The 25283-nt window shown below is 58.9% G+C and overlaps 3 non-coding genes and 5 pseudogenes across 3 annotated transcripts; all 8 read right to left on the minus strand.

Moving 5' to 3' along the window:
- Positions 1 to 380: 380 nt before the first annotated feature.
- Positions 381 to 499, minus strand: LOC134629966 (5S ribosomal RNA; annotated as a pseudogene).
- A 2909-nt stretch (positions 500 to 3408) lies between these two features.
- On the minus strand, positions 3409 to 3527 carry LOC134630038 (5S ribosomal RNA; annotated as a pseudogene).
- A 5114-nt stretch (positions 3528 to 8641) lies between these two features.
- LOC134629910 (5S ribosomal RNA) lies at positions 8642 to 8760 on the minus strand (annotated as a pseudogene).
- Positions 8761 to 11922: 3162 nt separating this feature from the next.
- Positions 11923 to 12041, minus strand: LOC134629873 (5S ribosomal RNA). The gene has a single exon (XR_010094105.1). It is a non-coding gene; the product is annotated as a 5S ribosomal RNA (ribosomal RNA).
- A 3494-nt stretch (positions 12042 to 15535) lies between these two features.
- Positions 15536 to 15654, minus strand: LOC134630197 (5S ribosomal RNA). Its single transcript, XR_010094258.1, has one exon. It is a non-coding gene; the product is annotated as a 5S ribosomal RNA (ribosomal RNA).
- A 3502-nt stretch (positions 15655 to 19156) lies between these two features.
- Positions 19157 to 19275, minus strand: LOC134629911 (5S ribosomal RNA; annotated as a pseudogene).
- A 2977-nt stretch (positions 19276 to 22252) lies between these two features.
- Positions 22253 to 22371, minus strand: LOC134629874 (5S ribosomal RNA). Its single transcript, XR_010094106.1, has one exon. It is a non-coding gene; the product is annotated as a 5S ribosomal RNA (ribosomal RNA).
- Positions 22372 to 25086: 2715 nt separating this feature from the next.
- On the minus strand, positions 25087 to 25205 carry LOC134630039 (5S ribosomal RNA; annotated as a pseudogene).
- Between the last annotated feature and the right edge of the window lie 78 nt (positions 25206 to 25283).

A 25283-nucleotide genomic window follows, 5' to 3' on the forward strand; every position in this document is an offset into this window, starting at 1 on the left:
GCCTAAGCTGGCTGCACAGGTCCACAGCCAGAAGCACAGGCCCTGTGTGGTGTAAATGGCCTCAGCCAGAGCCACAGGCCCTGGGGTGGTGTCCAAAGCCTCAGCCAGCAGCACAGGTCCTGGTGTGGTGTCCATGGTCTCAGCCAGAAGCACAGGCCCTGGTGTAATGTAGACGGCGTCAGCGCAGGCCACAGGCCCTGGTGTAATTTAGATGACCTATGTTAGCAGAATAGGCCTCGGTGTGGTGCGGATGGCCTCACCCGGCAGCACAAGACATTGCTGAAAACAGCCAAAAGGAATGTCGTTAATGTGGCCTCATTAATGGACACCAACACCCTCCTTCTCTGGATCAAAATCAGCTCAGTGACATGAAAAGCAAATTCTTACAGCACCTGGTATTCCCAGGCAGTCTCCCATCCAAGTACTAACCAAGCCCAACCTTGCATAGCTTCCGAGATCAGACGAGATCAGGCTTTAGCAAGGCGGTATGGCCGTAAGCTGCTGGCGTCAGCACAAAGCGTCAATTTATGGTATCAAGTAGTGAGGTGGCCAATACTCGCAGTTACGAACACAAGCCTCCAATTTAACTACAGTGTTAATGGTAACTGCATGCTTGCCTAATACCCTAACCAAAGGACTCATTTTAGCCTTTGATCAGCAACACAGGCCCTGGTGTGGTGTAAATGGCCTCAGCCAGAGCCACAGGACCTGGTGTGGTGTAGTTGGCCTCAGCCAGCATCAAAGGCCCGGGGGTGGTGTACATGGCCTCAGCCAGAGCCACAGGCACTGGTGTGGTGTCCATAGCCTCAGCCAACAGCACAGGCCCTGTTGTGGTGTCCATGGCCTCAGCCAGAAGCACTGGCCCTGGTGTGGTGTAGATGGCCTCAGACAGAGCCACATGCCCTGGTGGGGTGTAGTTGGCCTCAGCCAGCAGCACAGGTCCTGGTGTGGTGTCCATGGCCTCAGCCAGCAGCACAGGCCCTGGTGTGGTGTCCATGGCCTCAGCCAGAAGCACTGGCCCTGGTGTGGTGTAGATGGCCTCAGACAGAGCCACAGGCCCTTGTTTGGTGTAGTTGGCCTCGGCCAGCACCACAGGCCCTGGTGTGGTGTCCATAGCCTCAGCCAGCCGCACAGGCCCTGGTGTGATGAACATTGCCTCATCCAGCAGCACAGTCCTTGGTGTGTTGTAGACGAACTCATCCAGAGCCACAGGCCCTGGTGTGCTGTACATGGCCTCAGACAAAGCCACAGGCCCTGAAGAGGTGTCCATGGCCTCAGACAAAGCCACAGGCCCTGAAGAGGTGTCCATGGCCTCAGCCAGTAGCACAGGTCCTGGTGTGGTGTAGACGGCCTCAGACAGAGCCACAGTCCTTGGTTTGGTGTAGGTGTCCTAAGCTGGTTGCACAGGTCCACATCCGGAAGCACAGGCCCTGTTGTGTTGTAGATTGCCTCAGCCAGAGCCACAGACCTTGGTGTGGTGTTCATGGCCTAAGCCAGAGCTACAGGCCCACAGCAAGCAGCACAGGCCCTGGTGTGGTGTCCATACCTCAGCCAGCAGCACAGCTCCTGTTGTGGTGTAGTTGGCCTCAGCCAGCAGCACAGGTCCTGGTGTGGTGTCCATCGCCTCAGCCAGAAACACTGGCCCTGGTGTGATGTAGATGGCCTCAGCCAGAGCCACAGGACCTGGTGTGGTGTTCATGACCTCAGCCAGCATCAAAGGCCCGGGGGTGGTGTACATGGCCTCAGCCAGAGCCACAGGCACTGGTGTGGTGTCCATAGCCTCAGCCAGCAGCACAGGCCTTGGTGTGGTGTCAATGGCCTCAGCCAGTAGCACAGGCCCTGGTGTGGTGTAGGTGGCCTAAGCTGGCTGCACAGGTCCACAGCCAGCAGCACAAGCCCTGGTGTGGTGTACATGGCCTCAGCTAGAGGCACAGGCCCTGGTGTGGTGTAGATGATCTCAGCCAGAGACACAGGCCCTTGTGTGGTGTAGTTGACCTCATCCAGCAGCACAGGCCCTGGGGTGATAAACATGGCCTCATCCAGTAGTACAGCCCTTGGTGTGTTGTAGACGGCCTCATCCAGAGCCACAGGCCGTGTGTGGTGTACATGGCCTCAGCCAGATCCAAAGGCTCTGGGGTGGTGTCCATAGCCTCAGCCAGCAGCACAGGTCCTGGTGTGGTGTCCATGGCCTCAGCCAGTAGCACAGGCCCTGGTGTGGTGTAGGTGGCCTAAGCTGGCTGCACAGGTCCACAGCCAGCAGCACAGGCCCTGGTGTGGTGTACATGGCCTCAGCTAGAGGCACAGGCCCTGGTGTGGTGTAGATGGTCTCAGCCAGAGACACAGGCCCTTGGTGTGTTGTAGATGGCCTCATCAGGAGCCACAGGCCCTGTTGTGGTGTAGGTTGCCTCAGTCAGCACCACAGGCCCTGTGTGGTGTGCATGGCCTCAGCCAGTAGCACAGGCCCTGGTGTGATGTAGACTGCTTCAGCCAGAGCCACAGGCCATGGTGTGGTGTAGGTGGCCTAAGCTGGCTGCACAGGTCCACAGCCAGCAGTACAGGCCCTGGTGTGGTGTCCATGGCCTCAGCCAGATGCACTGGCCGTGGTGTGGTGTAGCTGGCCTCAGCCAGAGCCACAGGCCCTGGTGTGGTGTTCATGGCCTCAGCCAGAGCCAAATGCCCTGGTGTGGTGTCCATAGCTTCAGCCAGCAGCACAGGTCTTGGTGTGGTGTCCATGGCCCCAGCCAGTAGCACAGGCCCTGGTGTGATGTAGACGGCCTCAGCCAGAGCCACAGGCCCTGGTGTGGTGTAGGTGGCCTAAGCTGGCTGCACAGGTCCACAGCCAGAAGCACAGGCCCTGGCGTGGTGTAGGTGGCCTAACCTGGCTGCACAGGTCCACAACCAGAAGCACAGGACCTGGTGTGATGTAGACGGCTTCAGCCAGAGCCACAGGCCCTGGTGTGGTGTAGGTGGCCTAACCTGGCTGCACAGGTCCACAGCCAGAAGCACAGGCCCTGGTGTGGTGAAGGTGGCCTAAGCTGGCTGCACAGGTCCACAGCCAGAAGCACAGGCCCTGTGTGGTGTAAATGGCCTCAGCCAGAGCCACAGGCCATGGGGTGGTGTCCAAAGCCTCAGCCAGCAGCACAGGTCCTGGTGTGGTGTCCATGGTCTCAGCCAGAAGCACAGGCCCTGGTGTAATGTAGACGGCGTCAGCGCAGGCCACAGGCCCTGGTGTAATTTAGATGACCTATGTTAGCAGAATAGGCCTCGGTGTGGTGCGGATGGCCTCACCCGGCAGCACAAGACATTGCTGAAAACAGCCAAAAGGAATGTCGTTAATGTGGCCTCATTAATGGACACCAACACCCTCCTTCTCTGGATCAAAACCAGCTCAGTGACATGAAAAGCAAATTCTTACAGCACCTGGTATTCCCAGGCAGTCTCCCATCCAAGTACTAACCAAGCCCAACCTTGCATAGCTTCCGAGATCAGACGAGATCGGGCTTTGGCAAGGCGGTACGGCCGTAAGCTGCTGGCGTAAGCACAAAGCGTCAATTTATGGTATCAAGTAGTGAGGTGGCCAATACTCGCAGTTACGAACACAAGCCTCCAATTTAACTACAGTGTTAATGGTAAAAGCATGCTTGCCTAATACCCTAACCAAAGGACTCATTTTAGCCTTTGATCAGCAACACAGGCCCTGGTGTGGTGTAAATGGCCTCAGCCAGAGCCACAGGACCTGGTGTGGTGTAGTTGGCCTCAGCCAGCATCAAAGGCCCGGGGGTGGTGTACATGGCCTCAGCCAGAGCCACAGGCACTGGTGTGGTGTCCATAGCCTCAGCCAACAGCACAGGCCCTGTTGTGGTGTCCATGGCCTCAGCCAGAAGCACTGGCCCTGGTGTGGTGTAGATGGCCTCAGACAGAGCCACATGCCCTGGTGGGGTGTAGTTGGCCTCAGCCAGCAGCACAGGTCCTGGTGTGGTGTCCATGGCCTCAGCCAGCAGCACAGGCCCTGGTGTGGTGTCCATGGCCTCAGCCAGAAGCACTGGCCCTGGTGTGGTGTAGATGGCCTCAGACAGAGCCACAGGCCCTTGTTTGGTGTAGTTGGCCTCAGCCAGCACCACAGGCCCTGGTGTGTTGTCCATAGCCTCAGCCAGCCGCACAGGCCCTGGTGTGATGAACATTGCCTCATCCAGCAGCACAGTCCTTGGTGTGTTGTAGACGACCTCATCCAGAGACACAGGCCCTGGTGTGGTGTACATGGCCTCAGACAAAGCCACAGGCCCTGAAGAGGTGTCCATGGCCTCAGCCAGTAGCACAGGTCCTGGTGTGGTGTAGACGGCCTCAGACAGAGCCACAGGCCTTGGTGTGGTGTAGGTGGCCTAAGCTGGCTGCACAGGTCCACATCCGGAAGCACAGGCCCTGTTGTGTTGTAGATTGCCTCAGCCAGAGCCACAGACCTTGGTGTGGTGTTCATGGCCTAAGCCAGAGCTACAGGCCCACAGCAAGCAGCACAGGCCCTGGTGTGGTGTCCATAGCTCAGCCAGCAGCACAGCTCCTGTTGTGGTGTAGTTGGCCTCAGCCAGCAGCACAGGTCCTGGTGTGGTGTCCATCGCCTCAGCCAGAAACACTGGCCCTGGTGTGATGTAGATGGCCTCAGCCAGAGCCACAGGACCTGGTGTGGTGTTCATGACCTCAGCCAGCATCAAAGGCCTGGGGGTGGTGTACATGGCCTTAGCCAGAGCCACAGGCACTGGTGTGGTGTCCATAGCCTCAGCCAGCAGCACAGGCCTTGGTGTGGTGACCATGGCCTCAGCCAGTAGCACAGGCCCTGGTGTGGTGTAGGTGGCCTAAGCTGGCTGCACAGGTCCACAGACAGCAGCACAAGCCCTGGTGTGGTGTACATGGCCTCAGCTAGAGGCACAGGCCCTGGTGTGGTGTAGATGATCTCAGCCAGAGACACAGGCCCTTGTGTGGTGTAGTTGGCCTCAGCCAGCAGCACAGGCCCTGGGGTGATAAACATGGCCTCATCCAGTAGTACAGCCCTTGGTATGTTGTAGACGGCCTCATCCAGAGCCACAGGCCGTGTGTGGTGTACATGGCCTCAGCCAGATCCAAAGGCTCTGGGGTGGTGTCCATAGCCTCAGCCAGCAGCACAGGTCCTGGTGTGGTGTCCATGGCCTCAGCCAGTAGCACAGGCCCTGGTGTGGTGTAGGTGGCCTAAGCTGGCTGCACAGGTCCACAGCCAGAAGCACAGGCCCTGGCGTGGTGTAGGTGGCCTAACCTGGCTGCACAGGTCCACAACCAGAAGCACAGGACCTGGTGTGATGTAGACGGCTTCAGCCAGAGCCACAGGCCCTGGTGTGGTGTAGGTGGCCTAAGCTGGCTGCACAGGTCCACAGCCAGAAGCACAGGCCCTGGTGTGGTGTAGGTGGCCTAAGCTGGCTGCACAGGTCCACAGCCAGAAGCACAGGCCCTGGTGTGGTGTAAATGGCCTCAGCCAGAGCCACAGGCCATGGGGTGGTGTCCAAAGCCTCAGCCAGGAGCACAGGTCCTGGTGTGGTGTCCATGGTCTCAGCCAGAAGCACAGGCCCTGGTGTGATGAACATTGCCTCATCCAGCAGCACAGTCCTTGGTGTGTTGTAGACGACCTCATCCAGAGCCACAGGCCCTGGTGTGGTGTACATGGCCTCAGACAAAGCCACAGGCCCTGAAGAGATGTCCATGGCCTCAGCCAGTACCACAGGTCCTGGTGTGGTGTAGACGGCCTCAGACAGAACCACAGGCCTTGGTGTGGTGTAGGTGGCCTAAGCTGGCTGCACAGGTCCACATCCGGAAGCACAGGCCCTGTTGTGTTGTAGATTGCCTCAGCCAGAGCCACAGACCTTGGTGTGGTGTTCATGGCCTAAGCCAGAGCTACAGGCCCACAGCCAGAAGCACAGGCCCTGGTGTGGTGTCCATAGCTCAGCCTGCAGCACAGCTCCTGTTGTGGTGTAGTTGGCCTCAGCCAGCAGCACAGGTCCTGGTGTGGTGTCCATCGCCTCAGCCAGAAACACTGGCCCTGGTGTGATGTAGATGGCCTCAGCCAGAGCCACAGGACCTGGTGTGGTGTTCATGACCTCAGCCAGCATCAAAGGCCCGGGGGTGGTGTACATGGCCTCAGCCAGAGCCACAGGCACTGGTGTGCTGTCCATAGCCTCAGCCAGCAGCACAGGCCTTGGAGTGTTGTAGACGACCTCATCCAGAGCCACAGGCACTGGTGTGGTGTCCATAGCCTCAGCCAGCAGCACAGGCCTTGGTGTGGTGTCCATGGCCTCAGCCAGTAGCACAGGCCCTGGTGTGGTGTAGGTGGCCTAAGCTGGCTGCACAGGTACACAGCCAGCAGCACAAGCCCTGGTGTGGTGTACATGGCCTCAGCTAGAGGCACAGGCCCTGGTGTGGTGTAGATGATCTCAGCCAGAGACACAGGCCCTTGTGTGGTGTAGTTGGCCTCAGCCAGCAGCACAGGCCCTGGGGTGATAAACATGGCCTCATCCAGTAGTACAGCACTTGGTGTGTTGTAGACGGCCTCATCCAGAGCCACAGGCCGTGTGTGGTGTACATGGCCTCAGCCAGATCCAAAGGCTCTGGGGTGGTGTCCATAGCCTCAGCCAGCAGCACAGGTCCTGGTGTGGTGTCCATGGCCTCAGCCAGTAGCACAGGCCCTGGTGTGGTGTAGGTGGCCTAAGCTGGCTGCACAGGTCCACAGCCAGAAGCACAGGCCCTGGCGTGGTGTAGGTGGCCTAACCTGGCTGCACAGGTCCACAACCAGAAGCACAGGACCTGGTGTGATGTAGACGGCTTCAGCCAGAGCCACAGGCCCTGGTGTGGTGTAGGTGGCCTAAGCTGGCTGCACAGGTCCACAGCCAGAAGCACAGGCCCTGGTGTGGTGTAGGTGGCCTAAGCTGGCTGCACAGGTCCACAGCCAGAAGCACAGGCCCTGGTGTGGTGTAAATGGCCTCAGCCAGAGCCACAGGCCATGGGGTGGTGTCCAAAGCCTCAGCCAGCAGCACAGGTCCTGGTGTGGTGTCCATGGTCTCAGCCAGAAGCACAGGCCCTGGTGCGATGAACATTGCCTCATCCAGCAGCACAGTCCTTGGTGTGTTGTAGACGACCTCATCCAGAGCCACAGGCCCTGGTGTGGTGTACATGGCCTCAGACAAAGCCACAGGCCCTGAAGAGGTGTCCATGGCCTCAGCCAGTACCACAGGTCCTGGTGTGGTGTAGACGGCCTCAGACAGAACCACAGGCCTTGGTGTGGTGTAGGTGGCCTAAGCTGGCTGCACAGGTCCACATCCGGAAGCACAGGCCCTGTTGTGTTGTAGATTGCCTCAGCCAGAGCCACAGACCTTGGTGTGGTGTTCATGGCCTAAGCCAGAGCTACAGGCCCACAGCCAGAAGCACAGGCCCTGGTGTGGTGTCCATAGCTCAGCCAGCAGCACAGCTCCTGTTGTGGTGTAGTTGGCCTCAGCCAGCAGCACAGGTCCTGGTGTGGTGTCCATCGCCTCAGCCAGAAACACTGGCCCTGGTGTGATGTAGATGGCCTCAGCCAGAGCCACAGGACCTGGTGTGGTGTTCATGACCTCAGCCAGCATCAAAGGCCCGGGGGTGGTGTACATGGCCTCAGCCAGAGCCACAGGCACTGGTGTGGTGTCCATAGCCTCAGCCAGCAGCACAGGCCTTGGTGTGGTGTCCATGGCCTCAGCCAGTAGCACAGGCCCTGGTGTGGTGTAGATGATCTCAGCCAGAGACACAGGCCCTTGTGTGGTGTAGTTGGCCTCAGCCAGCAGCACAGGCCCTGGGGTGATAAACATGGCCTCATCCAGTAGTACAGCCCTTGGTGTGTTGTAGACGGCCTCATCCAGAGCCACAGGCCGTGTGTGGTGTACATGGCCTCAGCCAGATCCAAAGGCTCTGGGGTGGTGTCCATAGCCTCAGCCAGCAGTACAGGTCCTGGTGTGGTGTCCATGGCCTCAGCCAGTAGCACAGGCCCTGGTGTGGTGTAGGTGGCCTAAGCTGGCTGCACAGGTCCACAGCCAGAAGCACAGGCCCTGGCGTGGTGTAGGTGGCCTAACCTGGCTGCACAGGTCCACAACCAGAAGCACAGGACCTGGTGTGATGTAGACGGCTTCAGCCAGAGCCACAGGCCCTGGTGTGGTGTAGGTGGCCTAAGCTGGCTGCACAGGTCCACAGCCAGAAGCACAGGCCCTGGTGTGGTGTAGGTGGCCTAAGCTGGCTGCACAGGTCCACAGCCAGAAGCACAGGCCCTGTGTGGTGTAAATGGCCTCAGCCAGAGCCACAGGCCATGGGGTGGTGTCCAAAGCCTCAGCCAGCAGCACAGGTCCTGGTGTGGTGTCCATGGTCTCAGCCAGAAGCACAGGCCCTGGTGTAATGTAGATGGCGTCAGCGCAGGCCACAGGCCCTGGTGTAATTTAGATGACCTATGTTAGCAGAATAGGCCTCGTTGTGGTGCGGATGGCCTCACCCGGCAGCACAAGACATTGCTGAAAACAGCCAAAAGGAATGTCGTTAATGTGGCCTCATTAATGGACACCAACACCCTCCTTCTCTGGATCAAAACCAGCTCAGTGACATGAAAAGCAAATGCTTACAGCACCTGGTATTCCCAGGCAGTCTCCCATCCAAGTACTAACCAAGCCCAACCTTGCATAGCTTCAGAGATCAGACGAGATCGGGCTTTGGCAAGGCGGTATGGCCGTAAGCTGCTGGCGTCAGCACAAAGCGTCAATTTATGGTATCAAGTAGTGAGGTGGCCAATACTCGCAGTTACGAACACAAGCCTCCAATTTAACTACAGTGTTAATGGTAACTGCATGCTTGCCTAATACCCTAACCAAAGGACTCATTTTAGCCTTTGATCAGCAACACAGGCCCTGGTGTGGTGTAAATGGCCTCAGCCAGAGCCACAGGACCTGGTGTGGTGTAGTTGGCCTCAGCCAGCATCAAAGGCCCGGGGGTGGTGTACATGGCCTCAGCCAGAGCCACAGGCACTGGTGTGGTGTCCATAGCCTCAGCCAACAGCACAGGCCCTGTTGTGGTGTCCATGGCCTCAGCCAGAAGCACTGGCCCTGGTGTGGTGTAGATGGCCTCAGACAGAGCCACATGCCCTGGTGGGGTGTAGTTGGCCTCAGCCAGCAGCACAGGTCCTGGTGTGGTGTCCATGGCCTCAGCCAGCAGCACAGGCCCTGGTGTGGTGGCCATGGCCTCAGCCAGAAGCACAGGCCCTGGTGTGGTGTAGATGGCCTCAGACAGAGCCACAGGCCCTTGTTTGGTGTAGTTGGCCTCAGCCAGCACCACAGGCCCTGGTGTGGTCTCCATAGCCTCAGCCAGCCGCACAGGCCCTGGTGTGATGAACATTGCCTCATCCAGCAGCACAGTCCTTGGTGTGTTGTAGACGACCTCATCCAGAGCCACAGGCACTGGTGTGGTGTCCATAGCCTCAGCCAGCAGCACAGGCCTTGGTGTGGTGTCCATGGCCTCAGCCAGTAGCACAGGCCCTGGTGTGGTGTAGGTGGCCTAAGCTGGCTGCACAGGTACACAGCCAGCAGCACAAGCCCTGGTGTGGTGTACATGGCCTCAGCTAGAGGCACAGGCCCTGGTGTGGTGTAGATGATCTCAGCCAGAGACACAGGCCCTTGTGTGGTGTAGTTGGCCTCAGCCAGCAGCACAGGCCCTGGGGTGATAAACATGGCCTCATCCAGTAGTACAGCCCTTGGTGTGTTGTAGACGGCCTCATCCAGAGCCACAAGCCGTGTGTGGTGTACATGGCCTCAGCCAGATCCAAAGGCTCTGGGGTGGTGTCCATAGCCTCAGCCAGCAGTACAGGTCCTGGTGTGGTGTCCATGGCCTCAGCCAGTAGCACAGGCCCTGGTGTGGTGTAGGTGGCCTAAGCTGGCTGCACAGGTCCACAGCCAGAAGCACAGGCCCTGGCGTGGTGTAGGTGGCCTAACCTGGCTGCACAGGTCCACAACCAGAAGCACAGGACCTGGTGTGATGTAGACGGCTTCAGCCAGAGCCACAGGCCCTGGTGTGGTGTAGGTGGCCTAAGCTGTCTGCACAGGTCCATAGCCAGAAGCACAGGCCCTGGTGTGGTGAAGGTGGCCTAAGCTGGCTGCACAGGTCCACAGCCAGAAGCACAGGCCCTGTGTGGTGTAAATGGCCTCAGCCAGAGCCACAGGCCATGGGGTGGTGTCCAAAGCCTCAGCCAGCAGCACAGGTCCTGGTGTGGTGTCCATGGTCTCAGCCAGAAGCACAGGCCCTGGTGTGATGAACATTGCCTCATCCAGCAGCACAGTCCTTGGTGTGTTGTAGACGACCTCATCCAGAGCCACAGGCCCTGGTGTGGTGTACATGGCCTCAGACAAAGCCACAGGCCCTGAAGAGGTGTCCATGGCCTCAGCCAGTAGCACAGGTCCTGGTGTGGTGTAGACGGCCTCAGACAGAGCCACAGGCCTTGGTGTGGTGTAGGTGGCCTAAGCTGGCTGCACAGGTCCACATCCGGAAGCACAGGCCCTGTTGTGTTGTAGATTGCCTCAGCCAGAGCCACAGACCTTGGTGTGGTGTTCATGGCCTAAGCCAGAGCTACAGGCCCACAGCAAGCAGCACAGGCCCTGGTGTGGTGTCCATAGCTCAGCCAGCAGCACAGCTCCTGTTGTGGTGTAGTTGGCCTCAGCCAGCAGCACAGGTCCTGGTGTGGTGTCCATCGCCTCAGCCAGAAACACTGGCCCTGGAGTGATGTAGATGGCCTCAGCCAGAGCCACAGGACCTGGTGTGGTGTTCATGACCTCAGCCAGCATCAAAGGCCCGGGGGTGGTGTACATGGCCTCAGCCAGAGCCACAGGCACTGGTGTGGTGTCCATAGCCTCAGCCAGCAGCACAGGCCTTGGTGTGGTGTCCATAGCCTCAGCCAGTAGCACAGGCCCTGGTGTGGTGTAGGTGGCCTAAGCTGGCTGCACAGGTCCACAGCCAGCAGCACAAGCCCTGGTGTGGTGTACATGGCCTCAGCTAGAGGCACAGGCCCTGGTGTGGTGTAGATGATCTCAGCCAGAGACACAGGCCCTTGTGTGGTGTAGTTGGCCTCAGCCAGCAGCACAGGCCCTGGGGTGATAAACATGGCCTCATCCAGTAGTACAGCCCTTGGTGTGTTGTAGACGGCCTCATCCAGAGCCACAGGCCGTGTGTGGTGTACATGGCCTCAGCCAGATCCAAAGGCTCTGGGGTGGTGTCCATAGCCTCAGCCAGCAGCACAGGTCCTGGTGTGGTGTCCATGGCCTCAGCCAGTAGCACAGGCCCTGGTGTGGTGTAGGTGGCCTAAGCTGGCTGCACAGGTCCACAGCCAGAAGCACAGGCCCTGGCGTGGTGTAGGTGGCCTAACCTGGCTGCACAGGTCCACAACCAGAAGCACAGGACCTGGTGTGATGTAGACGGCTTCAGCCAGAGCCACAGGCCCTGGTGTGGTGTAGGTGGCCTAAGCTGGCTGCACAGGTCCACAGCCAGAAGCACAGGCCCTGGTGTGGTGTAGGTGGCCTAAGCTGGCTGCACAGGTCCACAGCCAGAAGCACAGGCCCTGTGTGGTGTAAATGGCCTCAGCCAGAGCCACAGGCCATGGGGTGGTGTCCAAAGCCTCAGCCAGCAGCACAGGTCCTGGTGTAATGTAGACGGCGTCAGCGCAGGCCACAGGCCCTGGTGTAATTTAGATGACCTATGTTAGCAGAATAGGCCTCGGTGTGGTGCGGATGGCCTCACCCGGCAGCACAAGACATTGCTGAAAACAGCCAAAAGGAATGTCGTTAATGTGGCCTCATTAATGGACACCAACACCCTCCTTCTCTGGATCAAAACCAGCTCAGTGACATGAAAAGCAAATGCTTACAGCACCTGGCATTCCCAGGCAGTCTCCCATCCAAGTACTAACCAAGCCCAACCTTGCATAGCTTCCGAGATCAGACGAGATCGGGCTTTGGCAAGGCGGTATGGCCGTAAGCTGCTGGCGTCAGCACAAAGCGTCAATTTATGGTATCAAGTAGTGAGGTGGCCAATACTCGCAGTTACGAACACAAGCCTCCAATTTAACTACAGTGTTAATGGTAACTGCATGCTTGCCTAATACCCTAACCAAAGGACTCATTTTAGCCTTTGATCAGCAACACAGGCCCTGGTGTGGTGTAAATGGCCTCAGCCAGAGCCACAGGACCTGGTGTGGTGTAGTTGGCCTCAGCCAGCATCAAAGGCCCGGGGGTGGTGTACATGGCCTCAGCCAGAGCCACAGGCACTGGTGTAGGTGTCCATAGCCTCAGCCAACAGCACAGGCCCTGTTGTGGTGTCCATGGCCTCAGCCAGAAGCACTGGCCCTGGTGTGGTGTAGATGGCCTCAGACAGAGCCACATGCCCTGGTGGGGTGTAGTTGGCCTCAGCCAGCAGCACAGGTCCTGGTGTGGTGTCCATGGCCTCAGCCAGCAGCACAGGCCCTGGTGTGGTGGCCATGGCCTCAGCCAGAAGCACTGGCCCTGGTGTGGTGTAAATGGCCTCAGACAGAGCCACAGGCCCTTGTTTGGTGTAGTTGGCCTCAGCCAGCACCACAGGCCCTGGTGTGGTGTCCATAGCCTCAGCCAGCCGCACAGGCCCTGGTGTGATGAACATTGCCTCATCCAGCAGCACAGTCCTTGGTGTGTTGTAGACGACCTCATCCAGAGCCACAGGCCCTGGTGTGGTGTACATGGCCTCAGACAAAGCCACAGGCCCTGAAGAGGTGTCCATGGCCTCAGCCAGTAGCACAGGTCCTGGTGTGGTGTAGACGGCCTCAGACAGAGCCACAGGCCTTGGTGTGGTGTAGGTGGCCTAAGCTGGCTGCACAGGTCCACATCCGGAAGCACAGGCCCTGTTGTGTTGTAGATTGCCTCAGCCAGAGCCACAGACCTTGGTGTGGTGTTCATGGCCTAAGCCAGAGCTACAGGCCCACAGCAAGCAGCACAGGCCCTGGTGTGGTGTCCATAGCTCAGCCAGCAGCACAGGCCCTGGGGTGATAAACATGGCCTCATCCAGTAGTACAGCCCTTGGTGTGTTGTAGACGGCCTCATCCAAATGCACAGTCCTTGGTGTGTTGTAGACGACCTCATCCAGAGCCACAGGCCCTGGTGTGGTGTACATGGCCTCAGACAAAGCCACAGGCCCTGAAGAGGTGTCCATGGCCTCAGCCAGTAGCACAGGTCCTGGTGTGGTGTAGACGGCCTCAGACAGAGCCACAGGCCTTGGTGTGGTGTAGGTGGCCTAAGCTGGCTGCACAGGTCCACATCCGGAAGAACAGGCCCTGTTGTGTTGTAGATTGCCTCAGCCAGAGCAACAGACCTTGGTGTGGTGTTCATGGCCTAAGCCAGAGCTACAGGCCCACAGCAAGCAGCACAGGCCCTGGTGTGGTGTCCATAGCTCAGCCAGCAGCACAGCTCCTGTTGTGGTGTAGTTGGCCTCAGCCAGCAGCACAGGTCCTGGTGTGATGTCCATCGCCTCAGCCAGAAACACTGGCCCTGGTGTGATGTAGATGGCCACAGACAGAGCCACAGGACCTGGTGTGGTGTTCATGACCTCAGCCAGCATCAAAGGCCCGGGGGTGGTGTACATGGCCTCAGCCAGAGCCACAGGCACTGGTGTGGTGTCCATAGCCTCAGCCAGCAGCACAGGCCTTGGTGTGGTGTCCATGGCCTCAGCCAGTAGCACAGGCCCTGGTGTGGTGTAGGTGGCCTAAGCTGGCTGCACAGGCCCACAGCAAGCAGCACAGGCCCTGGTGTGGTGTCCATAGCTCAGCCAGCAGCACAGCTCCTGTTGTGGTGTAGTTGGCCTCAGCCAGCAGCACAGGTCCTGGTGTGGTGTCCATCGCCTCAGCCAGAAACACTGGCCCTGGTGTGATGTAGATGGCCTCAGACAGAGCCACAGGACCTGGTGTGGTGTTCATGACCTCAGCCAGCATCAAAGGCCCGGGGGTGGTGTACATGGCCTCAGCTAGAGGCACAGGCCCTGGTGTGGTGTAGATGATCTCAGCCAGAGACACAGGCCCTTGTGTGGTGTAGTTGGCCTCAGCCAGCAGCACAGGCCCTGGGGTGATAAACATGGCCTCATCCAGTAGTACAGCCCTTGGTGTGTTGTAGACGGCCTCATCCAGAGCCACAGGCCGTGTGTGGTGTACATGGCCTCAGCCAGATCCAAAGGCTCTGGGGTGGTGTCCATAGCCTCAGCCAGCAGTACAGGTCCTGGTGTGGTGTCCATGGCCTCAGCCAGTAGCACAGGCCCTGGTGTGGTGTAGGTGGCCTAAGCTGGCTGCACAGGTCCACAACCAGTAGCACAGGCCCTGGTGTGGTGTACATGGCCTCAGCTAGAGGCACAGGCCCTGGTGTGGTGTAGATGGTCTCAGCCAGAGACACAGGCCCTTGGTGTGTTGTAGATGGCCTCATCAGGAGCCACAGGCCCTGTTGTGGTGTAGGTTGCCTCAGTCAGCAGCACAGGCCCTGTGTGGTGTCCATGGCCTCAGCCAGTAGCACAGGCCCTGGTGTGATGTAGACTGCTTCAGCCAGAGCCACAGGCCATGGTGTGGTGTAGGTGGCCTAAGCTGGCTGCACAGGTCCACAGCCAGCAGCACAGGCCCTGGTGTGGTGTCCATGGCCTCAGCCAGATGCACTGGCCGTGGTGTGGTGTAGCTGGCCTCAGCCAGAGCCACAGGCCCTGGTGTGGTGTTCATGGCCTCAGCCAGAGCCAAATGCCCTGGTGTGGTGTCCATAGCTTCAGCCAGCAGCACAGGTCTTGGTGTGGTGTCCATGGCCTCAGCCAGTAGCACAGGCCCTGGTGTGGTGTAGACGGCCTCAGCCAGAGCCACAGGCCCTGGTGTGGTGTAGGTGGCCTAAGCTGGCTGCACAGGTCCACAGCCAGAAGCACAGGCCCTGGCGTGGTGTAGGTGGCCTAACCTGGCTGCACAGGTCCACAACCAGAAGCACAGGACCTGGTGTGATGTAGACGGCTTCAGCCAGAGCCAGAGGCCCTGGTGTGGTGTAGGTGGCCTAAGCTGGCTGCACAGGTCCATAGCCAGAAGCACAGGCCCTGGTGTGGTGAAGGTGGCCTAAGCTGGCTGCACAGGTCCACAGCCAGAAGCACAGGCCCTGTGTGGTGTAAATGGCCTCAGCCAGAGCCACAGGCCCTGGGGTGGTGTCCAAAGCCTCAGCCAGCAGCACAGGTCCTGGTGTGGTGTCCATGGTCTCAGCCAGAAGCACAGGCCCTGGTGTAATGTAGACGGCGTCAGCGCAGGCCACAGGCCCTGGTGTAATTTAGATGACCTATGTTAGCAGAATAGGTCTCGGTGTGGTGCGGATGGCCTCACCCGGCAGCACAAGACATTGCTGAAAACAGCCAAAAGGAATGTCGTTAATGTGGCCTCATTAATGGACACCAACACCCTCCTTCTCTGGATCAAAACCAGCTAAGTGACATGAAAAGCAAATGCTTACAGCACCTGGTATTCCCAGGCAGTCTCCCATCCAAGTACTAACCAAGCCCAACCTTGCATAGCTTCCGAGATCAGACGAGATCGGGCTTTGGCAAGGCGGTATGGCCGTAAGCTGCTGGCGTCAGCACAAAGCGTCAGTTTATGGTATCAAGTAGTGAGGTGGCCAATACTCGCAGTTACGAACACAAGCCTCCAATTTAACTACAGTGTTAATGGTAACTGCATGCTTGCCTAATACCCTAACCAAAGGACTCATTTTAGCCTTTGATCAGCAACACAGGACCTGGTGTGGTGTAAATGGCCTCAGCCAGAGCCACAGGACCTGGTGTGGTGTAGTTGGCCTCAGCCAGCATCAAAGGCCCGGGGGTGGTGTACATGGCCTCAGCCAGAGCCACAGGCACTGGTGTGGTGTCCATAGCCTCAGCCAACAGCACAGGCCCTGTTGTGGTGTCCATGGCCTCAGCCAGAAGCACTGGCCATGGTGTGGTGTAGATGGCCTCAGACAGAGCCACATGCCCTGGTGGGGTGTAGTTGGCCTCAGCCAGCAGCACAGGTCCTGGTGTGGTGTCCATGGCCTCAGCCAGCAGCACAGGCCCTGGTGTGGTGGCCATGGCCTCAGCCAGAAGCACTGGCCCTGGTGTGGTGTAGATGGCCTCAGACAGAGCCACAGGCCCTTGTTTGGTGTAGTTGGCCTCAGCCAGCACCACAGGCCCTGGTGTGGTGTCCATAGCCTCAGCCAGCCGCACAGGCCCTGGTGTGATGAACATTGCCTCATCCAGCAGCACAGTCCTTGGTGTGTTGTAGACGACCTCATCCAGAGCCACAGGCCCTGGTGTGGTGTACATGGCCTCAGACAAAGCCACAGGCCCTGAAGAGGTGTCCATGGCCTCAGCCAGTAGCACAGGTCCTGGTGTGGTGTAGACGGCCTCAGACAGAGCCACAGGCCTTGGTGTGGTGTAGGTGGCCTAAGCTGGCTGCACAGGTCCACATCCGGAAGCACAGGCCCTGTTGTGTTGTAGATTGCCTCAGCCAGAGCCACAGACCTTGGTGTGGTGTTCATGGCCTAAGCCAGAGCTACAGGCCCACAGCAAGCAGCACAGGCACTGGTGTGGTGTCCATAGCTCAGCCAGCAGCACAGCTCCTGTTGTGGTGTAGTTGGCCTCAGCCAGCAGCACAGGTCCTGGTGTGGTGTCCATCGCCTCAGCCAGAAACACTGGCCCTGGTGTGATGTAGATGGCCTCAGCCAGAGCCACAGGACCTGGTGTGGTGTTCATGACCTCAGCCAGCATCAAAGGCCCGGGGGTGGTGTACATGGCCTCAGCCAGAGCCACAGGCACTGGTGTGGTGTCCATAGCCTCAGCCAGCAGCACAGGCCTTGGTGTGGTGTCCATGGCCTCAGCCAGTAGCACAGGCCCTGGTGTGGTGTAGGTGGCCTAAGCTGGCTGCACAGGTCCACAACCAGCAGCACAGGCCCTGGTGTGGTGTACATGGCCTCAGCTAGAGGCACAGGCCCTGGTGTGGTGTAGATGGTCTCAGCCAGAGACACAGGCCCTTGGTGTGTTGTAGATGGCCTCATCAGGAGCCACAGGCCCTGTTGTGGTGTAGGTTGCCTCAGTCAGCAGCACAGGCCCTGTGTGGTGTGCATGGCCTCAGCCAGTAGCACAGGCCCTGGGGTGATAAACATGGCCTCATCCAGTAGTACAGCCCTTGGTGTGTTGTAGACGGCCTCATCCAGATGCACAGTCCTTGGTGTGTTGTAGACGACCTCATCCAGAGCCACAGGCCCTGGTGTGGTGTACATGGCCTCAGACAAAGCCACAGGCCCTGAAGAGGTGTCCATGGCCTCAGCCAGTAGCACAGGTCCTGGTGTGGTGTAGACGGCCTCAGACAGAGCCACAGGCCTTGGTGTGGTGTAGGTGGCCTAAGCTGGCTGCACAGGTCCACATCCGGAAGCAGAGGCCCTGTTGTGTTGTAGATTGCCTCAGCCAGAGCCACAGACCTTGGTGTGGTGTTCATGGCCTAAGCCAGAGCTACAGGCCCACAGCAAGCAGCACAGGCCCTGGTGTGGTGTCCATAGCTCAGCCAGCAGCACAGCTCCTGTTGTGGTGTAGTTGGCCTCAGCCAGCAGCACAGGTCCTGGTGTGGTGTCCATCGCCTCAGCCAGAAACACTGGCCCTGGTGTGATGTAGATGGCCTCAGACAGAGCCACAGGACCTGGTGTGGTGTTCATGACCTCAGCCAGCATCAAAGGCCCGGGGGTGGTGTACATGGCCTCAGCCAGAGCCACAGGCACTGGTGTGGTGTCCATAGCCTCAGCCAGCAGCACAGGCCTTGGTGTGGTGTCCATGGCCTCAGCCAGTAGCACAGGCCCTGGTGTGGTTTAGGTGGCCTAAGCTGGCTGCACAGGTCCACAGCCAGCAGCACAAGCCCTGGTGTGGTGTACATGGCCTCAGCTAGAGGCACAGGCCCTGGTGTGGTGTAGATGATCTCAGCCAGAGACACAGGCCCTTGTGTGGTGTAGTTGGCCTCAGCCAGCAGCACAGGCCCTGGGGTGATAAACATGGCCTCATCCAGTACTACAGCCCTTGGTGTGTTGTAGACGGCCTCATCCAGAGCCACAGGCCGTGTGTGGTGTACATGGCCTCAGCCAGATCCAAAGGCTCTGGGGTGGTGTCCATAGCCTCAGCCAGCAGCACAGGTCCTGGTGTGGTGTCCATGGCCTCAGCCAGTAGCACAGGCCCTGGTGTGGTGTAGGTGGCCTAAGCTGGCTGCACAGGTCCACAGCCAGAAGCACAGGCCCTGGCGTGGTGTAGGTGGCCTAACCTGGCTGCACAGGTCCACAACCAGAAGCACAGGACCTGGTGTGATGTAGACGGCTTCAGCCAGAGCCACAGGCCCTGGTGTGGTGTAGGTGGCCTAAGCTGGCTGCACAGGTCCACAGCCAGAAGCACAGGCCCTGGTGTGATGTAGACGGCCTCAGCCAGAGCCACAGGCCCTGGTGTGGTGTAGGTGGCCTAAGCTGGCTGCACAGGTCCACAGCCAGAATCACAGGCCCTGGCGTGGTGTAGGTGGCCTAACCTGGCTGCACAGGTCTACAACCAGAAGCACAGGCCCTGGTGTGATGTAGACGGCTTCAGCCAGAGCCACAGGCCCTGGTGTGGTGTAGGTGGCCTAAGCTGGCTGCACAGGTCCACAGCCAGAAGCACAGGCCCTGGTGTGGTGAAGGTGGCCTAAGCTGGCTGCACAGGTCCACAGCCAGAAGCACAGGCCCTGTGTGGTGTAAATGGCCTCAGCCAGAGCCACAAGCCCTGGGGTGGTGTCCAAAGCCTCAGCCAGCAGCACAGGTCCTGGTGTGGTGTCCATGGTCTCAGCCAGAAGCACAGGCCCTGGTGTAATGTAGACGGCGTCAGCGCAGGCCACAGGCCACAGGCCCTGGTGTAATTTAGATGACCTATGTTAGCAGAATAGGCCTTGTTGTGGTGCGGATGGCCTCACCCGGCAGCACAAGACATTGCTGAAAACAGCCAAAAGGAATGTCGTTAATGTGGCCTCATTAATGGACACCAACACCCTCCTTCTCTGGATCAAAACCAGCTCAGTGACATGAAAAGCAAATGCTTACAGCACCTGGTATTCCCAGGCAGTCTCCCATCCAAATACTGACCAAGCCCAACCTTGCATAGCTTCCGAGATCAGACGAGATCGGGCTTTGGCAAGGCGGTATGGCCGTAAGCTGCTGGCGTCAGCACAAAGCGTCAATTTATGGTATCAAGTGGTGAGGTGGCCAGTACTCGCAGTTACGAACACAAGCCTCCAATTTAACTACAGTGTTAATGGTAACTGCATGCTTGCCTAATACCCTAACCAAAGGACTCATTTTAGCCTTTGATCAGCAACACAGGCCCTGGTGTGGTGTAAATTGCCTCAGCCAGATCCACAGGACCTGGTGTGGTGTAGTTGGCCTCAGCCAGCATCAAAGGCCCGGGGGTGGTGTACATGGCCTCAGCCAACAGCACAGGCCCTGTTGTGCTGTCCATGGCCTCAGCCAGAAGCACTGGCCCTGGTGTGGTGTAGATGGCCTCAGACAGAGCCACATGCCCTGGTGTGGTGTAGTTGGCCTCAGCCAGCAGCACAGCTCCTGTTGTGGTGTCCATGGCCTCAGCCAGCAGCACAGGTCCTGGTGTGGTGTCCATCGCCTCAGCCAGAAACACTGGCCCTGGTGTGATGTAGATGGCCTCAGCCAGAGCCACAGGACCTGGTGTGGTGTTCATGGCCTCAGCCAGCATCAAAGGCCCGGGGGTGGTGTACATGGCCTCAGCCAGAGCCACAGGCACTGGTGTGGTGTCCATAGCCTCAGCCAGCAGCACAGGCCCTGGTGTGGTGTCCATGGCCTCAGCCAGTAGCACAGGCCCTGGTGTGGTGTAGGTGGCCTAAGCTGGCTGCACAGGTCCACAGCCAGCAGCACAAGCCCTGGTGTGGTGTACATGGCCTCAGCTAGAGGCACAGGCCCTGGTGTGGTGTAGATGATCTCAGCCAGAGACACAGGCCCTTGTGTGGTGTAGTTGGCCTCAGCCAGCAGCACAGGCCCTGGGGTGATAAACATGGCCTCATCCAGTAGTACAGCCCTTGGTGTGTTGTAGACGGCCTCATCCAGAGCCACAGGCCGTGTGTGGTGTACATGGCCTCAGCCAGATCCAAAGGCTCTGGGGTGGTGTCCATAGCCTCAGCCAGCAGCACAGGTCCTGGTGTGGTGTTCATGGCCTCAGCCAGTAGCACAGGCCCTGGTGTGGTGTAGGTGGCCTAAGCTGGCTGCACAGGTCCACAGCCAGCAGCACAGGCCCTGGTGTGGTGTACATGGCCTCAGCTAGAGGCACAGGCCCTGGTGTGGTGTAGATGGTCTCAGCCAGAGACACAGGCCCTTGGTGTGTTGTAGATGGCCTCATCAGGAGCCTCAGGCCCTGTTGTGGTGTAGGTTGCCTCAGTCAGCAGCACAGGCCCTGTGTGGTGTGCATGGCCTCAGCCAGTAGCACAGGCCCTGGTGTGATGTAGACTGCTTCAGCCAGAGCCACAGGCCATGGTGTGGTGTAGGTGGCCTAAGCTGGCTGCACAGGTCCACAGCCAGCAGTACAGGCCCTGGTGTGGTGTCCATAGCCTCAGCCAGCAGCACAGGCCTTGGTGTGGTGTCCATGGCCTCAGCCAGTAGCACAGGCCCTGGTGTGGTGTAGGTGGCCTAAGCTGGCTGCACAGGTCCACAGCCAGCAGCACAAGCCCTGGTGTGGTGTACATGGCCTCAGCTAGAGGCACAGGCCCTGGTGTGGTGTAGATGATCTCAGCCAGAGACACAGGCCCTTGTGTGGTGTAGTTGGCCTCAGCCAGCAGCACAGGCCCTGGGGTGATAAACATGGCCTCATCCAGTACTACAGCCCTTGGTGTGTTGTAGACGGCCTCATCCAGAGCCACAGGCCGTGTGTGGTGTACATGGCCTCAGCCAGATCCAAAGGCTCTGGGGTGGTGTCCATAGCCTCAGCCAGCAGCACAGGTCCTGGTGTGGTGTCCATGGCCTCAGCAAGTAGCACAGGCCCTGGTGTGGTGTAGGTGGCCTAAGCTGGCTGCACAGGTCCACAGCCAGAAGCACAGGCCCTGGCGTGGTGTAGGTGGCCTAACCTGGCTGCACAGGTCCACAACCAGAAGCACAGGACCTGGTGTGATGTAGACGGCTTCAGCCAGAGCCACAGGCCCTGGTGTGGTGTAGGTGGCCTAAGCTGGCTGCACAGGTCCACAGCCAGAAGCACAGGCCCTGGTGTGATGTAGACGGCCTCAGCCAGAGCCACAGGCCCTGGTGTGGTGTAGGTGGCCTAAGCTGGCTGCACAGGTCCACAGCCAGAAGCACAGGCCCTGGCGTGGTGTAGGTGGCCTAACCTGGCTGCACAGGTCCACAACCAGAAGCACAGGACCTGGTGTGATGTAGACGGCTTCAGCCAGAGCCACAGGCCCTGGTGTGGTGTAGGTGGCCTAAGCTGGCTGCACAGGTCCACAGCCAGAAGCACAGGCCCTGGTGTGATGTAGACGGCCTCAGCCAGAGCCACAGGCCCTGGTGTGGTGTAGGTGGCCTAAGCTGGCTGCACAGGTCCACAGCCAGAATCACAGGCCCTGGCGTGGTGTAGGTGGCCTAACCTGGCTGCACAGGTCTACAACCAGAAGCACAGGCCCTGGTGTGATGTAGACGGCTTCAGCCAGAGCCACAGGCCCTGGTGTGGTGTAGGTGGCCTAAGCTGGCTGCACAGGTCCACAGCCAGAAGCACAGGCCCTGGTGTGGTGAAGGTGGCCTAAGCTGGCTGCACAGGTCCACAGCCAGAAGCACAGGCCCTGTGTGGTGTAAATGGCCTCAGCCAGAGCCACAAGCCCTGGGGTGGTGTCCAAAGCCTCAGCCAGCAGCACAGGTCCTGGTGTGGTGTCCATGGTCTCAGCCAGAAGCACAGGCCCTGGTGTAATGTAGACGGCGTCAGCGCAGGCCACAGGCCACAGGCCCTGGTGTAATTTAGATGACCTATGTTAGCAGAATAGGCCTTGTTGTGGTGCGGATGGCCTCACCCGGCAGCACAAGACATTGCTGAAAACAGCCAAAAGGAATGTCGTTAATGTGGCCTCATTAATGGACACCAACACCCTCCTTCTCTGGATCAAAACCAGCTCAGTGACATGAAAAGCAAATGCTTACAGCACCTGGTATTCCCAGGCAGTCTCCCATCCAAGTACTGACCAAGCCCAACCTTGCATAGCTTCCGAGATCAGACGAGATCGGGCTTTGGCAAGGCGGTATGGCCGTAAGCTGCTGGCGTCAGCACAAAGCGTCAATTTATGGTATCAAGTGGTGAGGTGGCCAGTACTCGCAGTTACGAACACAAGCCTCCAATTTAACTACAGTGTTAATGGTAACTGCATGCTTGCCTAATACCCTAACCAAAGGACTCATTTTAGCCTTTGATCAGCAACACAGGCCCTGGTGTGGTGTAAATTGCCTCAGCCAGATCCACAGGACCTGGTGTGGTGTAGTTGGCCTCAGCCAGCATCAAAGGCCCGGGGGTGGTGTACATGGCCTCAGCCAACAGCACAGGCCCTGTTGTGCTGTCCATGGCCTCAGCCAGAAGCACTGGCCCTGGTGTGGTGTAGATGGCCTCAGACAGAGCCACATGCCCTGGTGTGGTGTAGTTGGCCTCAGCCAGCAGCACAGCTCCTGTTGTGGTGTCCATGGCCTCAGCCAGCAGCACAGGTCCTGGTGTGGTGTCCATCGCCTCAGCCAGAAACACTGGCCCTGGTGTGATGTAGATGGCCTCAGCCAGAGCCACAGGACCTGGTGTGGTGTTCATGGCCTCAGCCAGCATCAAAGGCCCGGGGGTGGTGTACATGGCCTCAGCCAGAGCCACAGGCACTGGTGTGGTGTCCATAGCCTCAGCCAGCAGCACAGGCCCTGGTGTGGTGTCCATGGCCTCAGCCAGTAGCACAGGCCCTGGTGTGGTGTAGGTGGCCTAAGCTGGCTGCACAGGTCCACAGCCAGCAGCACAAGCCCTGGTGTGGTGTACATGGCCTCAGCTAGAGGCACAGGCCCTGGTGTGGTGTAGATGATCTCAGCCAGAGACACAGGCCCTTGTGTGGTGTAGTTGGCCTCAGCCAGCAGCACAGGCCCTGGGGTGATAAACATGGCCTCATCCAGTAGTACAGCCCTTGGTGTGTTGTAGACGGCCTCATCCAGAGCCACAGGCCGTGTGTGGTGTACATGGCCTCAGCCAGATCCAAAGGCTCTGGGGTGGTGTCCATAGCCTCAGCCAGCAGCACAGGTCCTGGTGTGGTGTTCATGGCCTCAGCCAGTAGCACAGGCCCTGGTGTGGTGTAGGTGGCCTAAGCTGGCTGCACAGGTCCACAGCCAGCAGCACAGGCCCTGGTGTGGTGTACATGGCCTCAGCTAGAGGCACAGGCCCTGGTGTGGTGTAGATGGTCTCAGCCAGAGACACAGGCCCTTGGTGTGTTGTAGATGGCCTCATCAGGAGCCTCAGGCCCTGTTGTGGTGTAGGTTGCCTCAGTCAGCAGCACAGGCCCTGTGTGGTGTGCATGGCCTCAGCCAGTAGCACAGGCCCTGGTGTGATGTAGACTGCTTCAGCCAGAGCCACAGGCCATGGTGTGGTGTAGGTGGCCTAAGCTGGCTGCACAGGTCCACAGCCAGCAGTACAGGCCCTGGTGTGGTGTCCATAGCCTCAGCCAGCAGCACAGGCCTTGGTGTGGTGTCCATGGCCTCAGCCAGTAGCACAGGCCCTGGTGTGGTGTAGGTGGCCTAAGCTGGCTGCACAGGTCCACAGCCAGCAGCACAAGCCCTGGTGTGGTGTACATGGCCTCAGCTAGAGGCACAGGCCCTGGTGTGGTGTAGATGATCTCAGCCAGAGACACAGGCCCTTGTGTGGTGTAGTTGGCCTCAGCCAGCAGCACAGGCCCTGGGGTGATAAACATGGCCTCATCCAGTACTACAGCCCTTGGTGTGTTGTAGACGGCCTCATCCAGAGCCACAGGCCGTGTGTGGTGTACATGGCCTCAGCCAGATCCAAAGGCTCTGGGGTGGTGTCCATAGCCTCAGCCAGCAGCACAGGTCCTGGTGTGGTGTCCATGGCCTCAGCAAGTAGCACAGGCCCTGGTGTGGTGTAGGTGGCCTAAGCTGGCTGCACAGGTCCACAGCCAGAAGCACAGGCCCTGGCGTGGTGTAGGTGGCCTAACCTGGCTGCACAGGTCCACAACCAGAAGCACAGGACCTGGTGTGATGTAGACGGCTTCAGCCAGAGCCACAGGCCCTGGTGTGGTGTAGGTGGCCTAAGCTGGCTGCACAGGTCCACAGCCAGAAGCACAGGCCCTGGTGTGATGTAGACGGCCTCAGCCAGAGCCACAGGCCCTGGTGTGGTGTAGGTGGCCTAAGCTGGCTGCACAGGTCCACAGCCAGAAGCACAGGCCCTGGCGTGGTGTAGGTGGCCTAACCTGGCTGCACAGGTCTACAACCAGAAGCACAGGCCCTGGTGTGATGTAGACGGCTTCAGCCAGAGCCACAGGCCCTGGTGTGGTGTAGGTGGCCTAAGCTGGCTGCACAGGTCCACAGCCAGAAGCACAGGCCCTGGTGTGGTGAAGGTGGCCTAAGCTGGCTGCACAGGTCCACAGCCAGAAGCACAGGCCCTGTGTGGTGTAAATGGCCTCAGCCAGAGCCACAAGCCCTGGGGTGGTGTCCAAAGCCTCAGCCAGCAGCACAGGTCCTGGTGTGGTGTCCATGGTCTCAGCCAGAAGCACAGGCCCTGGTGTAATGTAGACGGCGTCAGCGCAGGCCACAGGCCCTGGTGTAATTTAGATGACCTATGTTAGCAGAATAGGCCTTGTTGTGGTGCGGATGGCCTCACCCGGCAGCACAAGACATTGCTGAAAACAGCCAAAAGGAATGTCGTTAATGTGGCCTCATTAATGGACACCAACACCCTCCTTCTCTGGATCAAAACCAGCTCAGTGACATGATAAGCAAATGCTTACAGCACCTGGTATTCCCAGGCAGTCTCCCATCCAAGTACTGACCAAGCCCAACCTTGCATAGCTTCCGAGAGCAGACGAGATCGGACTTTGGCAAGGCGGTATGGCCGTAAGCTGCTGGCGTCAGCACAAAGCGTCAATTTATGGTATCAAGTGGTGAGGTGGCCAGTACTCGCAGTTACGAACACAAGCC

This window comes from Pelmatolapia mariae, linkage group LG6, assembly GCF_036321145.2.
Source record: "Pelmatolapia mariae isolate MD_Pm_ZW linkage group LG6, Pm_UMD_F_2, whole genome shotgun sequence".
NCBI lineage: Eukaryota > Metazoa > Chordata > Actinopteri > Cichliformes > Cichlidae > Pelmatolapia > Pelmatolapia mariae.